The sequence below is a fragment of the Lepisosteus oculatus genome, chromosome 6, assembly GCF_040954835.1.
Source record: "Lepisosteus oculatus isolate fLepOcu1 chromosome 6, fLepOcu1.hap2, whole genome shotgun sequence".
NCBI lineage: Eukaryota > Metazoa > Chordata > Actinopteri > Semionotiformes > Lepisosteidae > Lepisosteus > Lepisosteus oculatus.
Window position 1 is genome coordinate 25,675,172 of NC_090701.1, and position 15,644 is coordinate 25,690,815.

At 36.3% G+C, this 15,644-nt stretch overlaps 1 long non-coding RNA gene across 1 annotated transcript; it reads right to left on the minus strand.

The window, feature by feature from the left end:
- Positions 1-258: 258 nt before the first annotated feature.
- Positions 259-13,132, minus strand: LOC107078248 (uncharacterized). Its single transcript, XR_001479192.2, has 4 exons — positions 13,044-13,132; positions 2,399-2,464; positions 1,862-1,916; positions 259-445 (listed from the first exon to the last, which is right to left on the minus strand). It is a non-coding gene; the product is annotated as an uncharacterized lncRNA (long non-coding RNA).
- Between the last annotated feature and the right edge of the window lie 2,512 nt (positions 13,133-15,644).

Genomic DNA, 15,644 nt, shown 5'->3' on the forward strand with positions numbered 1-15,644 from the left:
GAGACTTTATTCTGTGCACCTGATTCCCATTCCCAGCCCACCTTAAAAGCCAGGCGCTGACGCTCATCCGGGCTCTGCATCTGATTTACATATCATGCGAGTCCGGGACCTGGAAGCGCCTGGTCCCGTTAAGGTTTTAACCTCTGTTCCCGTTCCTGTTCCCCGTCCGCCGGTTCCGACCCGGCCTTCGTGGTTTTTAATTTTTTGTTCTGATGGATCTCCTGGTTTTGGACTTACCCTTGTGTTTTGGATATTCCCTAAGGACTACTCTTTTGGATTGTTCGCCTCGGCCACACCTTCCCCGTGCACCAGCGCACCTTGGACGCCCCCTTGTCTTCAGCCCCGTATTCCTGCATGACGTTTCCCCAGTGTTTCCCCACTCCGTCGGATTGTGTCGTCCGCATAGGGTCCGGAAAGAACTGTTCGTTACACCAACTCTGTAATCCTGATAGTGGAATAAAGCCAACTACTAAATCCATCTGAAATTTTTTGGATCTTGTCTGAGAAGTTCTTTAAAGTTCTTTAGTTCTTTAATCAAGCAACAACACTAGTAAGGGACACAAAGTTAGCATGTCCTATGGTGTATTCAGATTTTCAGGCTTTTAAGCAGAAGCCATTCAGGGAAATGTGTGCAACTAGACTGACAACTGGTTTAAAATACTAAACAGTACAGATAAGGTGTCAATATTCAAACTGTGGTAATATCTTTAGTGGAATACCACATGGATCTGAACTAGGACCAATGTTCTTCCTAATTTACATTAATGATCTTGATGCTGGTTTAGTTAGTAAACTAGTCATGTTTGCAAATACCAAATTAGTAGAACTAAAAAAGCAAGAAATTAAACTAAAATAGATTTAGCTAAAATCTAAGACTGCTCAATCACATGGCATTTGATGCTTAATGCAAAGACATACAGAGCTTTGTGGCTGAGAAAATGTTAGACTATATAATCAAAAATGTACATTTCAAATCAAGGGATGTTATGTTAAAATTCCTCAATGCAATAGCTAGGCCTCATATAGAATATTGAGTACAATAACTAGAAAGATATGGTTGCTCTGGAATCTGGTTAGAGAAGAGAGGAAATGGAATGCCCTACTGTACCTTGAAATGCTGAAAGAACCGAACATTGATACAATTATTCAAGAGAACACTAATAGGGAAACTTGAACCACAGGTGGAACCAACACAAAATTGAATTTAAAACTGGGGGTATATCTTTGTAGGAGCATGGAACAAGCTTCTCAGCCATGTGACTGAGGCAAGTACTTTAACTTCTTTCAAGAAATGGATAGAAGACATTCTTGTACATTCTCAATAAGCTACTAAGTACCAAACAAGCTATGTGGGGTGAATGGCCTCCTGTCTATTGTAAGCCTTCTAATGTTTATACAGTATGTTCTTATAAGATTAGTCTGTGTACAAAGAAGAATATGGCACTAAACATCTTTTGACAGATAACGACTGTATAACTGATCACCCATACATTTACAGAACATGCATGTACCATACATCTACATTGTGGTTTTGCTAGAGGGAAGGGTCCTTTCCAATACTTTTGATTTCTATCAGCTGTGGGAAATCCAAATGACAGACAGCTAGTGACATGACCGAGGTTTGAATCCATGATCATAGACTGCAAATGCAAGCAAGCTTCTTTACTGGATGAGCCACTTTGGGGAATCTGACTACGTAAGACAGAACTAAGGCCCATTGTATCTAGAAACGTATAAGAGGAAGATGGACTGTATAGCCCACCTAACAGCACCAGCCTCCACCATTGCAATACTGTATTATGTACTAGTGTAGATGTAGATATACAGCATCATTTAAGTGGATGTACTATACTTTACTTACTGTATAGTGTTCTTATAGTACTATTCTTCTTTAAAGTATTCCTTGTCTTCACTTTCTGCAAAATAGAAGTAAAAGCAAACAAAGGAAACCATTATTCTTGAGATGGTGGGAGTTAACTAATAGGTGTTAACACTTAAAAACCTTTTTCCTTTCTCACACTTTTCATCCCTGCAGTTCAAGATTTAGGTTAGGACTATGACAATTTTAGTTGGCAGGCATGTGTCCGATTTGCTTTGACTCCAGTTCCATCTTTTTAAACAGTTTCCAAAGGAAAACTGTTTGTGATTTCTAACATGAGAACCTATACTGTGAGATTGGTGATTCATCAACAAGCTATGAGAAGCTGAGAGGTTTGCTCAAAACCATAGATTAATGATAATGGAAATACTGTACTGTAGTAATAAAGGACATAGCAATATTCTGTTACATTAAACATATAGAGGTATTTTTTCATATAATTATCCCTATAGCTTCATACATACACGTCTTTTTAATTGTTAGAAATATACTATTAGACTTAGAAATAGTATGATGTACCGTTGAACAATGGCTTCCTTATGACGGTGCAAGAATCAGTTCATCCAGCTACAGTTTCCTGAATCACTGCACAAAGAAGAAAATTGCTGGAAAGCTGACTTCACAGTATTTCAATTGCTATAAACATGACAATGTTGAATAATAGTATAAATGTGGAGGACATATTTAAATTATGTGAACATTAGCAAAGGGTTTCTTCTTTGCCTTGTTGAAGCAATATTTTTTAAATATGACTCCTATACCACTGCAGACTGAAAAAATAAAAACTTGTATTCATTTGTTTTGACAGGTTTTTTTAATATAAACTTTGTATCAGCTTTGTTCTTTACACACTTCAGTTTTCTTTGCTTCACCTTTCAGTTAAATTTGAAGCTTGGTCTTCAGTTTTTAATAATAGTGTTATCCAAAAAATCTTTAGTCCAAGATTTTTTACATAGAATCCCAATAGATGGGTGAGCATACAGACCATGTATTTACTTCACTAAAAAGTCATTGGCTCAGGAAAGTACTTGTATGTCTGACATAACCATGCAAATGAATGCCAGACAACACAGAAAGCGTTTACTTCAGTATGCATACATAGACACAGAAGAGAGCAGTTTCAGTGTCACCATATGTGACCTTTTAGTTTTCAGGTTTTCAGCATTTTAGCAACAACACATCTTTAAAACAAACAAGCTCCAGACATTCATATTATCAGGGGATTCGAAAGGAAACATAATTCAGGAAATGTTCTGCACTTAAAATAGTTTGTCTGCTAATGATATGGGCACATTTTTTCTCTGTGCCATAAAAGCACAATAGGGGCCTTCCTTCTGCTTAATTTCACTGCCCCATACAGATTATCTTCTTATCTAGCTATGGCATTTAGCAAGCATCACTCATGGCTTTACTAATGTGAACACTACTATTATGTTTGCATGTACAAATTCCCAAACTAAATACAACTTAGAAAGGAAACATAAAGTTAATGTATGTTATTTGGTGCAACCTGTACATCTCAAATATCAATGTTATTGTTTGTTTTACTTAATCAGCTTTATACAGTAATATAAATGAAAAAGGATCACAAAGGTGTCCCTGTTCACCATTCTGGTTGACCAGTGGAGCACTGGTTTTGAACTGGTTTGAACATTTAGATCCCAAAGGAAAAGCGCCACATAGAGATCCAGCAGATATAGCAGAAACATTGTTTTTCTTTGTAGGTCTCCTCACCCAGGTCTGACTAGGAACAACTACAGTTAGCAAAACATTGAGGGCACAATCACAGATTTTCAGACATTAAAATATAAGATATTTTAGAGTGATGCACTTTGATGCACTTGTTACATAACAAATGGAGATCGCTGCATATTTCCATGAAGTGCTATTTCACATCAAAACAAAAATACAAAAACAGTCCAGCAGCTTCTGTAGAAATGCTATTGTGACTTGTCTGAGTCGCATCAAGGTGCCCTGAAGGAAAAGACATGCTGGACTTGAACTTGTCAGAGAGTGGGCAATACAAACAGCAGGCACAAATCCCAAACATCTGTAGAAACACGTGGGGATGTAGAATCACGTATTTTTCAGAGTTCCACGACTCCTACTGCTTAAGAAGATAAATATAATGATACCCATCAAAACCTGCCAGACTCAAAATTCTTTAGATTTGAATTACTAAATTGTATGGATATATTTTCTAAAAAATGTTGGTAACAAACAGTTTAACAGATTTACCTCTGTGTCTCTGGTTGTAATAAATTTAGAATTTCCTTTTTTCTGTAGAAGCTTTTCTTCTTTTGTTATCTTGCTTATGTGACAGCACCAAACAATAGGGACTCAGACAAACTCTGATAGTGATGAGCACTGGTGTTTAAACAAAGAAATCAGAAAATGTTTTTTTTTTGTCAATGCTAATTATGGCTGGAGATTTAGATAACGTTCTGGTACCTTTAATGGGATTTTTCTTTTTAAATTGTGTTTTTCATTCTTTGCGTCTCTGGAGTAATTAAGTGATTTCTGCTTAATTAAATGGATTGGAACAAGAGGAGAAGCTGTCACAGGTCCTCTGCCTTAATACTAACCCTCAGAAGAAAAAAAGAGACATGCTGTGTGGTAACTAAAGCTGCTGTCTAAGGTCTTGTCATTTAGAAAAAATAATCAGAAGAGAAGAGCTTGAAATGTTTAAACCTGGGATGTGAAATGCCTGCCTCAAAGCACATTTCTTCAGGTTCAATTTTATCTCTATAGGAAACAACATATATGTAGCATAAAGAAGTAATTAGGATACCAGTCAGCCAGCCCCATATGTTCTGTCATTTTTCAAGGAAATCTGACACCTACAGTATGTTGTTAGTTGTGTGTGGTGTGAAAGTAAAAAGGAACAGTATAATGGTTGTAGGTGAGTAGATCATATTTAGATGGGTTCAAGGGCCCACAATGAGTTCACCTAGTGGGGTGGGTAACCTGTCTGTTACACAGGAGAACAAAAGTGGACAAGATTAGAATTTGACTTCCTCCCAAACTTGTGTTTAAACGTTTTATTTGTGAAATTAGCTGTGATGACATGTGGCTTCTAGGGCTCAGAGACCTGTGAACTGACACGTGCTTGCCAAGACTCTACAAGAGGAATGGGACAGAAACTCACAAGACAGCATCATGGATTTAAAATATGAGCCATAGGTGTATGGATGGAATTTCTCCCAGTGAAGGCCAAACACGGTGGCCTATTTCTTTGATGTTCAGTGTGAATGCAAAATCTTCTTCTTCCATATGATTAATGTTTGTGGTATATTATTAGTAAGAGATAGTCATAAGTCAGATATTGAAAGATGTTAGTAAAACAGGCATAAGGGCATAATAAAATATTCATCTATATTCACCCTTGACCTTCTCAACACCAAATTGTTAAAATCCACATTACTGGAACCTTATTACATTAGTAGCTAAATATCCTCAAATTACATTGAAATCCTCACTTCTTTGAGTAGTCTAAACAGAAACAGAAAAAGTACAGTGATGCTTATATCCACATGTGAATCAAATTAAAACAGAAAACACTGCCATGCGTTAATTAAATTGAGCTCTTAGACCTACAGTATATTCAAAATTATGCTTGATCTTTAGTGTTTCAGTAAGGGATGGAATTAAAACAAAATATGAATCCCGGTCTTAAGCAAAACAGTATATGAAAAGAAGAAATTTAATTACAGTCTTTAATGCACAATAAACATTTAATTGGCATTGAATTTCATTTTCACAGCTCTATGTCATTTATAGTCCAATGATGTGTGACTGTTCTTCTATGAAGTTACTGAAATTAACCATAAGGAAATTGTTACCAAAAAAACATCCAATCTACTTTAAATCCTCCCTCTGGGTTCATTTAAATAAGACATTAAGCACGATAATGCAGCTACTCTGTGACCATGAAAGAATGGCTTGACTTTCTAAGAAAGTCATTTTCTGAATGTAGAACCCTTCCTGAATGTTCATTGCCACTATTATTTTTTTAACGTTAATTAACCTTTCAGAACTTAATTATACAGAAAAAGTGCTAGTGAAATAAAAGGCACACTAATTATTTTCAGAGTTAGGCAAGTATTATCTGTATTCTATTGGCTTCATAAATTTACCGACACGCCAGTGGAAAAATTCCAAAATGTTCAGCTTAAGTAAAGTTGAAAAGTTAATTTATTTCAATTGGTGCAGTTCTGGAAAGTCAATGGATTAAAACAGAGGTAAAGCATTTGATCTTCCTAGCTGCCATCTTTTTAATGGCTGCTGTTAATGTTCAAATGCAGACAGGCACAGCAGAATTCATGAGAAGTGTGTTCAGAATACTGTAAAAATGAATTTCTTAAACAAAAATTGGACTACATCAGGATGGATACACCTTCTAAATCCTAGCAATTTTGGAACAATATATCTTGGATTTATCCTCTCCACCTTTACTACCTCTGTCCTAAAAGATACCCTACTTGATGTGTCTATTTTATCTTTGGCTTTGGAGGTTTTTTCCTTTACCCTCATGACTAGTCTGCCCTGTCAGTATGCTTGAAAGCCCCTATCCATCCACACACATAAAGCTCCTGTACCTTTTGGGAATGAGTCATCTCTCTGGAAGTGCTCTGCATAACCCTGGGGTCAGCATGAATGTGATTATAGTATGAATGTTCACATAGTGTGTAAAGATAAGTCCTTTTCAGTCTGTAAACAGTGCCCTGTAAAAGTACTTACTCTCACCTTCAGAGAAGTTAAACTTCAGTACAAACTGCAATGAAAAATAAAAAACTAAAATAGGTTGATTGGATATTAAATATTCAATTAAGTAAAAGTATTAGATCGTCCATCCATTTTCTTACCACTTTATCCAATACAAGAGTGCAGCAGTAGCGTATTAGATTTGTTGCACAAAATTACATTTGCAAGTCACACAATTAGTTGAATAGCCGTTAACTCTTTGATATAATAGTAATGATTTCCATACAAATCAATCACCTCATTTCTTAATGGTCAATAAATGTATAGAAATTTTCAGATTTCTAATCATTTCGAATCATTTAAGATTACTAAGATTAAGTTGCGCGAACAAGGTGAGTTGTGGCTGTCGATCTGTAATCAAAGAATCATTAGAGCCACTCACCTTTTCATTGAATGGTGCAAGCACTTCTCAAGCTCCAGAAAATGTCTATTACTTGCATTTTGTACCCATATGCACTAGATGTTCTTCCCATGAATCAAACAACCAGCCTCCCTTCTTTTTTCCTGAAAGTCCCTGAGGAGAACCTACATTACTTAATAGCAGTTCTACACCCTTATCAGCCGAGTCGGGGCTGCTGCGTGCGATTGCGAGATGGAGAGAGGGCTCTCTACATGTTGCACCTCACCTCGCACAGCCCCCTTCTTTAATGTCAGGCAATGGGCATGCCCCACTCTCCTCCACCTTATCTTTTCAGCAGCCATATCACCCTGCAACTCAGAACCTGCAACCCACTGAAGTTAAGAAGGTGTGAGCATGGATGGGAGACCTCCAGGGAAAAATGAAGGTTGCTGCTGGAAGAGGTGTTAGTGGGGCCAGTAGGGGGTGGTTACCTTGCGGTCTGTGTGGGTCCTTATATAGTGATGGGGCACTACACTGTAAAAAGGCACCGTCCTTCAGATGAAATGTAAAACTGAGGTCCTGTCTCTATGGTAATTAAAAATCCCAGGGTGTTTCATGAAAAGAGTAGGGGTGTAACCCCGGTGTCTTGGCCAAATTTCCCATTTGCCTTTACCAATCATGGCCTCCTAATATTCCCCATGTATGAACTAAAGGGAGTCCCCATTACCTTTAAAGAGCTTTGAATGGAGTGTCCAGAAAAGTGCTACTGTATATAAGTGTAAGGAAATTATTAGCAGTAGTTCTAGTATCCAAAACATGGGTCCTAGTAGCACAAAGTTGATTAACTTCAACATTTTCATTACAACCTTAATTCTTTTTTAAGTTTTTGTATTTTGTTATACTAATAAATTAACTTTTTGTTAAGGTATTTTTTACAATGTTAGCATTTATATTCTGCATTGGTGTGTCTGGTAACCCAACTAGTCCATTCTCTTTTGGGCTAGAACTGTCTCATTTAGATACTGTAGATAGATCAGCCTAGAGCTACCTACTGTATCTATGAATTATGGGAATTAATATTAATTAGCTGTTAGCTCTTGCCAATTCACAATGCTTGTAAAAGCACAAGTTTCTGTTGACTTCTACCTTTTTATTTGCATATATGCAAACTTCATTATTACATTTTCATCTGATCTTGTCAGATCCCGGAAGCTCAGCAAGACTGAACCTGGCCAGTACAGGTAACCCTAAGTATAAAGAACTAATAGGGGGAACGGGTCTCCATTAGTGCCGAATGGACATCCATCCCAAAAACACATTATTATATAAGAATATATTTACGATACATATACTTTTGGATCTTTTGACAGTTTTTTTTAAAGTAATTGCAATCAATGAAAATTGTTCCTGGTATTTTCATAATTATATAAATATACATGTGCATGTGCCTTAAATATACTGCTTAAAATTTGTTGAAACATACGAAACAAACAACACCCATTGTACTGTAAGCAACTGACCTAACCCTATAGGACACTGAATTTGAAATCTATGCAGCATTTATTTTTATATTGTTTGTTTTTTTTGTGGAATTTATAGATCTTCTTTACATATTCTTTATTTGAGTAATTTTAGTAATTTTAGTGTATTTTTTTAAATTATTGTTTTTAAAAAATGAGTAAAAGATATGAAACATAAACAACACCCATCCATCCCTTTTCTAACTGCTTCATCCAATTTAGAATTGCAGGAGAACCAGAGCTTATCTCAGCAAGCATTGAGCACAAAGCAGGATGCCAGTCCATCACAGGGCACACACTCTCACACCAGGGTCAATTTTCCCAGAAGCCATTTAACCTACAAGTACTGTATGTCTTTGGATGTGGGATGAAACCAGTGCACCCAGAAAAAACCCATGCAAACAGCTCCGGGATTTAACCAAGGAGCCTCAGCACTGCGAGACAGCAATGATTACAACTTCACCACCGTGACTCCCACAAATAACACCCATCATAAGCAATTCAGTATTTCAGGGAAAGACCCATATTTACAGACTTAATCCTGCTTTTGTTGATTTTGTTTGTTAAATCTGGACTCCATTAAAATGAAGTCCATTAGACCAAGAGTTCACTGTACTGGGATGAGAGAAATAGTCAAAACCAGGTTGCTGCTGTAAGTAGTGCCAGAGGAAGATTGCAGTATGTGACTTTTCTGTCTAGACCATAATTTCTACAACAATGTCTCAGTATTTTGACCAGGGACACTGTGGTATAGGAAGTGTTATTCTGATGAGTCATTAAACGGAGGTGCTGAGTACTTGATCATTAAACACTGAATGAGTAGGCGTGTTAACTCCTGTCTTCTTGCAAAATTATCTTTGGGCTTATACAATCTGGCCTCTCTAAAGTTCTTTCTTAGTTCAACTTGTGAAAAAAATCTAACTTCTCGGCCTCATTTGCTACTGTATGTACTGTAGTAGCATTTATGGCACACAATAGCTACTGTTTGTTACCCAGATGGCTGTGCACTGCAGTGGTAAATTATGTAGTTCCCCTTCTACATGTAAAGTGCTCCTTTGATCTATTTGTAAAAGAGATCCTTTGGAGCGAAAACCACTAGAATACAAAATATAAGAAAGTCAAAGTTTTTTGAGTTTTTGGTACTTTGAGCGGAGTCTCCAGAAAGTGTTTTATAATTGTAACGAATTCTTATTGTTAAAGGTAATTAAGATTAATGCCATATTTCATAGCAACTGTTTGCTCTTATCTATCTGTCCACCTATCATTTAACACCGGAGAAGTGCATTGCCATAATAATACCTTTTCCAAGAGTGCCATTGCCAAGGTATTTTAGGGGAAATCCAAAATGAAATCATGGTTTTATAACTGTTCTTAAAAGGGTCTAGGAAAAAGAAACAGTTTGATGTATTCCACACAATGTGCATAATTTTCCCCTTAGATATCCAAGTTTTTTGTAACTTGGAAGAAAAGTTGTGTATTTAGTATTGCCTTTAAAGCAAAACTAGATTAATAAAGAAACTTGCTTTTGTCCCCATTAAAAAGTAACAAAAACCTGTTCAAGTTTATAGCAAGACATTCTTTCACACGCACAAAAAGACAGCACAAACATGCCCTGTACTCTTAATGTCAATATTCAGAAAAACTCACAAGGGGGCCCCCTGGGATGTGAACTTTATCACAGAGCCCCTCACTTTATAACAAGGCCTCAATTTATCCAGAGTTCAGTTACCCCACAAAGTCCCTCAATGTGATGAGGGGTCAAGGTGGAGAACTGAATGACCAAAAATAACTTCTTAAGCAGCTGGGTTTATGGCAGGGTAATTTAGTTGTGTGCAGACACTCACTACGTGGCCTGGATACATATACAAAAGGTTTATTATATGTGACTGGATTCTACAGTTTACTGAAAACCAGATGACCTGTAGAGTTCATGTAGTCATGTATATATTTTAAGTAAGATGCAGAGTTTGGAAAATTGCTCAAGACAGGGTTAGTCAGTATTCCTTGCACATACAGCATGTTTCCCGTTAGTTTGAAGAGAAGAAGGGTGACTAAAAAAATTCAAACACCTGGCAGCCAGATACCTATATCATTTCTTTCACTTAATACATAGGTCCAACGTATGAGTGAGAGAGTGCCTTAGACAGACAGAGGTCAAGAGACAAAAAGATAAAGAAAACGGGTTTACTCCAAATTACCAAACTATTTGAGACACTATCAATGAACAAAATACTTAGGCAAACTAAGGAATTGTCAAAGGTGACCCATGACCTCTCTTCCCAAGGTCTCTCTTCCCAGGGCTTCGAAACGTGATTTCAAACCTATGATAAATAGGTTTATCATAGGTTACATTTCCACACATATGTGATCATTTAGGAACCATAGGAACCCTAAAGTCATTTGACTAATGTCTTTGAGCAAGCAACAGCTGCAATGAACACAGACTGTTTATGATATGGTATATTTAGATTTTCAGAGGGTTATTGATAAAGTCCTTAAAAAAAGTCCAATTCATGGAAATGCATGTACTGTACGTGTATCAAGAACAGAGTAAAATACAGGAAAAAGCCAGTACAAGGTAAGCGGTGAATGCTAAAACTGAGACGCTTTAAAGCTTTATTACTGTACTGTACAGTATGCCCACTGTTCCTTCTGAGTTATGTCATTGCTGTATGTACTGAAATAGTCAGTAAAGTGGTGGATGCTGCACATTGGTGGTGGAAGGGGGGAGGGGATGCCCCATTACCTGTAAAGCGCTTTGAGTGGAGTGTCCAGAAAAGTGCTATATACCTGTAAGTGTAATCAATTATTATAATTATAACAACAACAACAACAACAACAACAACAACAACAACAACAACAACAATAATAATAATAATAATAATAATAACAATAATAATAATAATAATAATAATAATAATAATAATAATAATAATAATAATACTTATCATTATTATCATTATTATAAAGTAGTTTGCAGGTTACACAAAATTAGGAACATTAACAAGCACAAAACTAATGTTTTGTGTAAACAAGTGTTCGGTGTTACACGCTAGTAGGAAAACCAGAAATTACAAATATAAAATATATAAAATAAGTGGCGTGTTGCGTTTAAAATGTACAGTGCATTAGTAAGCCTAGTAAGACCGTATTCAGAATTTTGAGCACCAAGGAAGCCAGGTACACTCCTGGGCTCAAAGAATTATCTTACTCTGACAGACTAAAAGAACTGAATCTTTGTAAATTAACAAAATTTTGAATTTTACTTCAAACATCTAGTAAAATTCAATTAGATGCTTGTCTTGTTGTTGACAGTACCTAAGCAATAAATGTTTGATGTTGGAAGTTGTCTGTTATTTATTTAATTGAATGCTTTGCTAAAAGCAGGAACGTCAACAGGATACCTGTCTTTACAATTAAGGTAAAAGCTGCTATTCTGAATCAGGGTTTATGGCTCTGCAGATGCATGCAATCAATTTCAATTAGTTTTCTAGAGGACTCAGACTTCTGATAAATATATTGTCTAGTTAGGCTACACTCTTATAGCCTGTAAGATGGGAGAAAACAAAAACTGGCCACACAATTCACTGGCGCTTTAGTACTGTATCTCTGAAAGGAACCAGCAGTAATAAGATTGGTAACAGCAGTAATGTTAATGAAGAGACAAGGTGTTATATCTTCCTTCAGTATCTGTTTGCTGGAACTGTCAGATACCGTCCATAGTTTCCTTGAACAGTGTCGGATGGCTTATACATTCACTGCTTGTCATATTTTGAAATAATTTTAAAAGAGGCTCCAGAAATCTCACATATGACATACTGTATTTTCTATCCTCATCCATCTTCCCTCTTCCAAGGAATTTATACACAATTTCTTTTGCCAGTGGAAAAAAAAACAATTACCTTATATCTTATTTTATCTTTGGGTCAACTTCTAAAAATGTTCTGAATAGAAAATGATTGGTTGGAGATCAACACAGTCATATAACCCTCACTTATAAGTATGAGCCAGGACACTTGATGAAAGGATGATTTGGGGCTGGAGGTGCAAGAAATGTGCAGGCAACACCTTGTTCAGCCAGTGAACTTCTATGCTCTTGGAAGCAGAAGTGCAAGATTAGTATTTGACCTCCGCTTGAACTTCTGGTCAAAAACACCAAATAAACCTAGTGTATGTACTGTACTGTATGTAGAGACACACATATTCCACACATAACAAAAATGTATCATGCCACACAACTAAAATGAAACAGAAAGTATCTATAAGTATTAGAGTTATCAATATATTTTGGATTTCATTGCTAATTATTGACATTTATCACAATTGATTTCTGTCACCTTATGATTATTTTTGTAAGAATTAAATGCTAAAAGTAAACTGGACATTTTTGATTCAAAGGATACATTGAAAATGATTACAATTTAGGAAAACAGCAATAATCCGAAATACGGCAGTGAAAGAAAGAAGGAAAAATTATAATAAAAATAGCAGATCTAAAACCTCAGGCCAGCCTGAGTCTCTACAGGGGATTAGCACTAACCTCAGATTAGAAGTAATGTTGAAGAAAACTAGTCAAGCCCAAAAGAGAAGTGAAACTGACAGCCTTGCATAACCTCATGTTTGCAGTGCATTTATGTGGGTCAAAACAATCTCAGCACAGCTAACAAGAAGCTTCTGTTTAAAACCTGCTTAACCTCATGATGACATCACACGCTATGTAATATGCAACTTCTTTATTACGTCACAAATTTCTCTCTTTATGTTACTTTACTGTAGTTTAGCATTTTGTACCCAAATAAAGTGATTATTATGCTAGAACAAATGATGACTGCTGATCAAGAATATTGCAATTAGGTCTGCTATGGACATATTTACTCCCCCAAACAAAGCCGCATCCATCTTTGAGATCAAGAGACATAGCTCAGAATTTGGATGGCCATAGTAAATGGTAAATGATAGATTTTTCTTTAAAAAAAACAGTTTACAAAGAAAAACAAGTAAAAAACCAATGTTGAATCAAACAAAGCAATGAAAGTAATGTCACTGTTCATGAGTACTCCCATTTATAAATGCAGGCAGAAATAGATTGACTCACATTGCTTTACAACATAAAATTCTACCACAGTGAGTAAGTGCTCTTATTGCAAGCCGGAAAAGTATTTGATTGCAAAGTGGCAGTATAAAATCAGATTCATGTACAGTAGCAACATTCTAAGGGCTAAACAGAGCAGTATGTGGGGGGTACAGTAAGAATAAAGTACTGTAGCAATTGAGGGTTTTTGTATCTGTTTTCTTAGAAAGAAGAACAGATTGCAGCTGACTGGAAACAGTTTTGTCATGTGCTCCCATCAGATGCAAAATATATTGTGATTGTGTCTGAGCCCCTTGAAGAAAAGGACAATCTTAAAACCATTTGAGGGCAGTAGACTATTTTGACTGCTAGGTCCTAGGTCTGGTAGATTACCTAGATATGCCTTAGGGATATGATATTATCCGTAATGTTTGTTCTCTTCCTCCACAAGTTGTATTTCCTTTCGTCCTACTCCTAAAACTAGAAGCAATGGGACATACACAACTCAGATTTTCTGTTACCGTTTTCAAAAAATGTTTTACAAAGCTACAAAAAGATGTCACTTATGGAATTTTACATACAACCATATAATGCTATGTAGCAAAGCATAGTACTTGTGGAATAAAATATGCTAAAGGGTTCTGGAACACTTATTCTCTTTCTAGTGCCATGTGGGAGGTTCATGCTAGCTCTTTTCTCCCACACTTTGTGTGATGTATAAAATGCATGATATACTTAGCTTAAATGATATCTAGCCAGCTGTTTTGCCTCCATCTTTTATGATAATTTTGCTGCATAGTTATGGGTTATTGTGCATTTCTGTACAGTGCTAAAGTGTCACTTGGGAGATTTAGACCATCATTATAATCCACTATTCACTCTTTTCACAACAGAACATCTGTGGCATTTTTTAGTCAACCTCCAAGCACAGAATCAAGAAGGCAAGCCCATTTCCCCAAATATTCATTAACACCATTTACAGTCAGTTAAATTGTGCCTCTTTTTAGTGTTCTCTCACTCACAATCCAAACTAGGCACAGCACTAAAAAACTGATAAATTCCATCCCTTAACTCTGGTAGCGTTCTACAGTCTCCAGTGTGAGCAACACAGGTATTAAATTACATTACTGAGCTGAGGAGTCAGGTCTGTGATTTTTTGATACAACAGAGTTTTAACATTTTTCAACAGGCATGATTGCCAAAGTCCAATTACACTGAATATTTCATGAACATAAACACACTTGGGTGCTTTCAAAGTGGGTATTAACTTCAAATATTTAACTGCTCATGTTTCTTCTTTGGGTAGGCTTCATTCTGAGCTATGCATCATCTTTTTACTGCTGTAATTGAAAATTAGAATAAACACAGCCACTAGCTTTTTATACTGTCTTTCATTACATTTCTGAAAAATAATAAATGCTTTCATAAAATATTGTGAAATCTCTACAAAGCAAAATGCAAGGCATTTTAAAGAAAACGTCTTCTCTGCTACAGTCCAGAAAACATGGGTCCAAAAGCAGACTGAAATCATTAATTTTGTAGCACATATGTGCCAAACATTGGAGCTCTTCCTAATTATCATGTTGAGAAATTTGTTACATTAATGGTGTAGTTAATTTCTTGCCTGATTGATTGTATTGGTCATACAACAGACTTCCCTGAGGTCTTGTTATTACACTTATTGCTGCCAAACAATTCTACTGTAGCTCTACAATAACAGACAAAACAGCACCAATGTACTGACATCTTTGGATTCCAGTCATTCTCAGTTTGATTTGTATTCGTTCTACAAATGCTGCTGGCCTATCATCATCAGGTGCCACTTATGACTTTACAAATGATCCTGTCTTTGTTATTAAACAGCCCCGTGGTTTTAAGAATAGGAATCAGAATAGGAATAATCCATTTTCAGAAATTGCTTTGTCCTTTGAGAATCAAGGTGCTATGGAATGTGGACTGGCAGGCACAGGACACAAGCCAGACTACACTGGATAGGTCACTAGTGTATAAATAGAGACAGTTATATATTTTTAAAAGGAAAAAAAAAGAAGAGCATCTCAAAGATGCCCC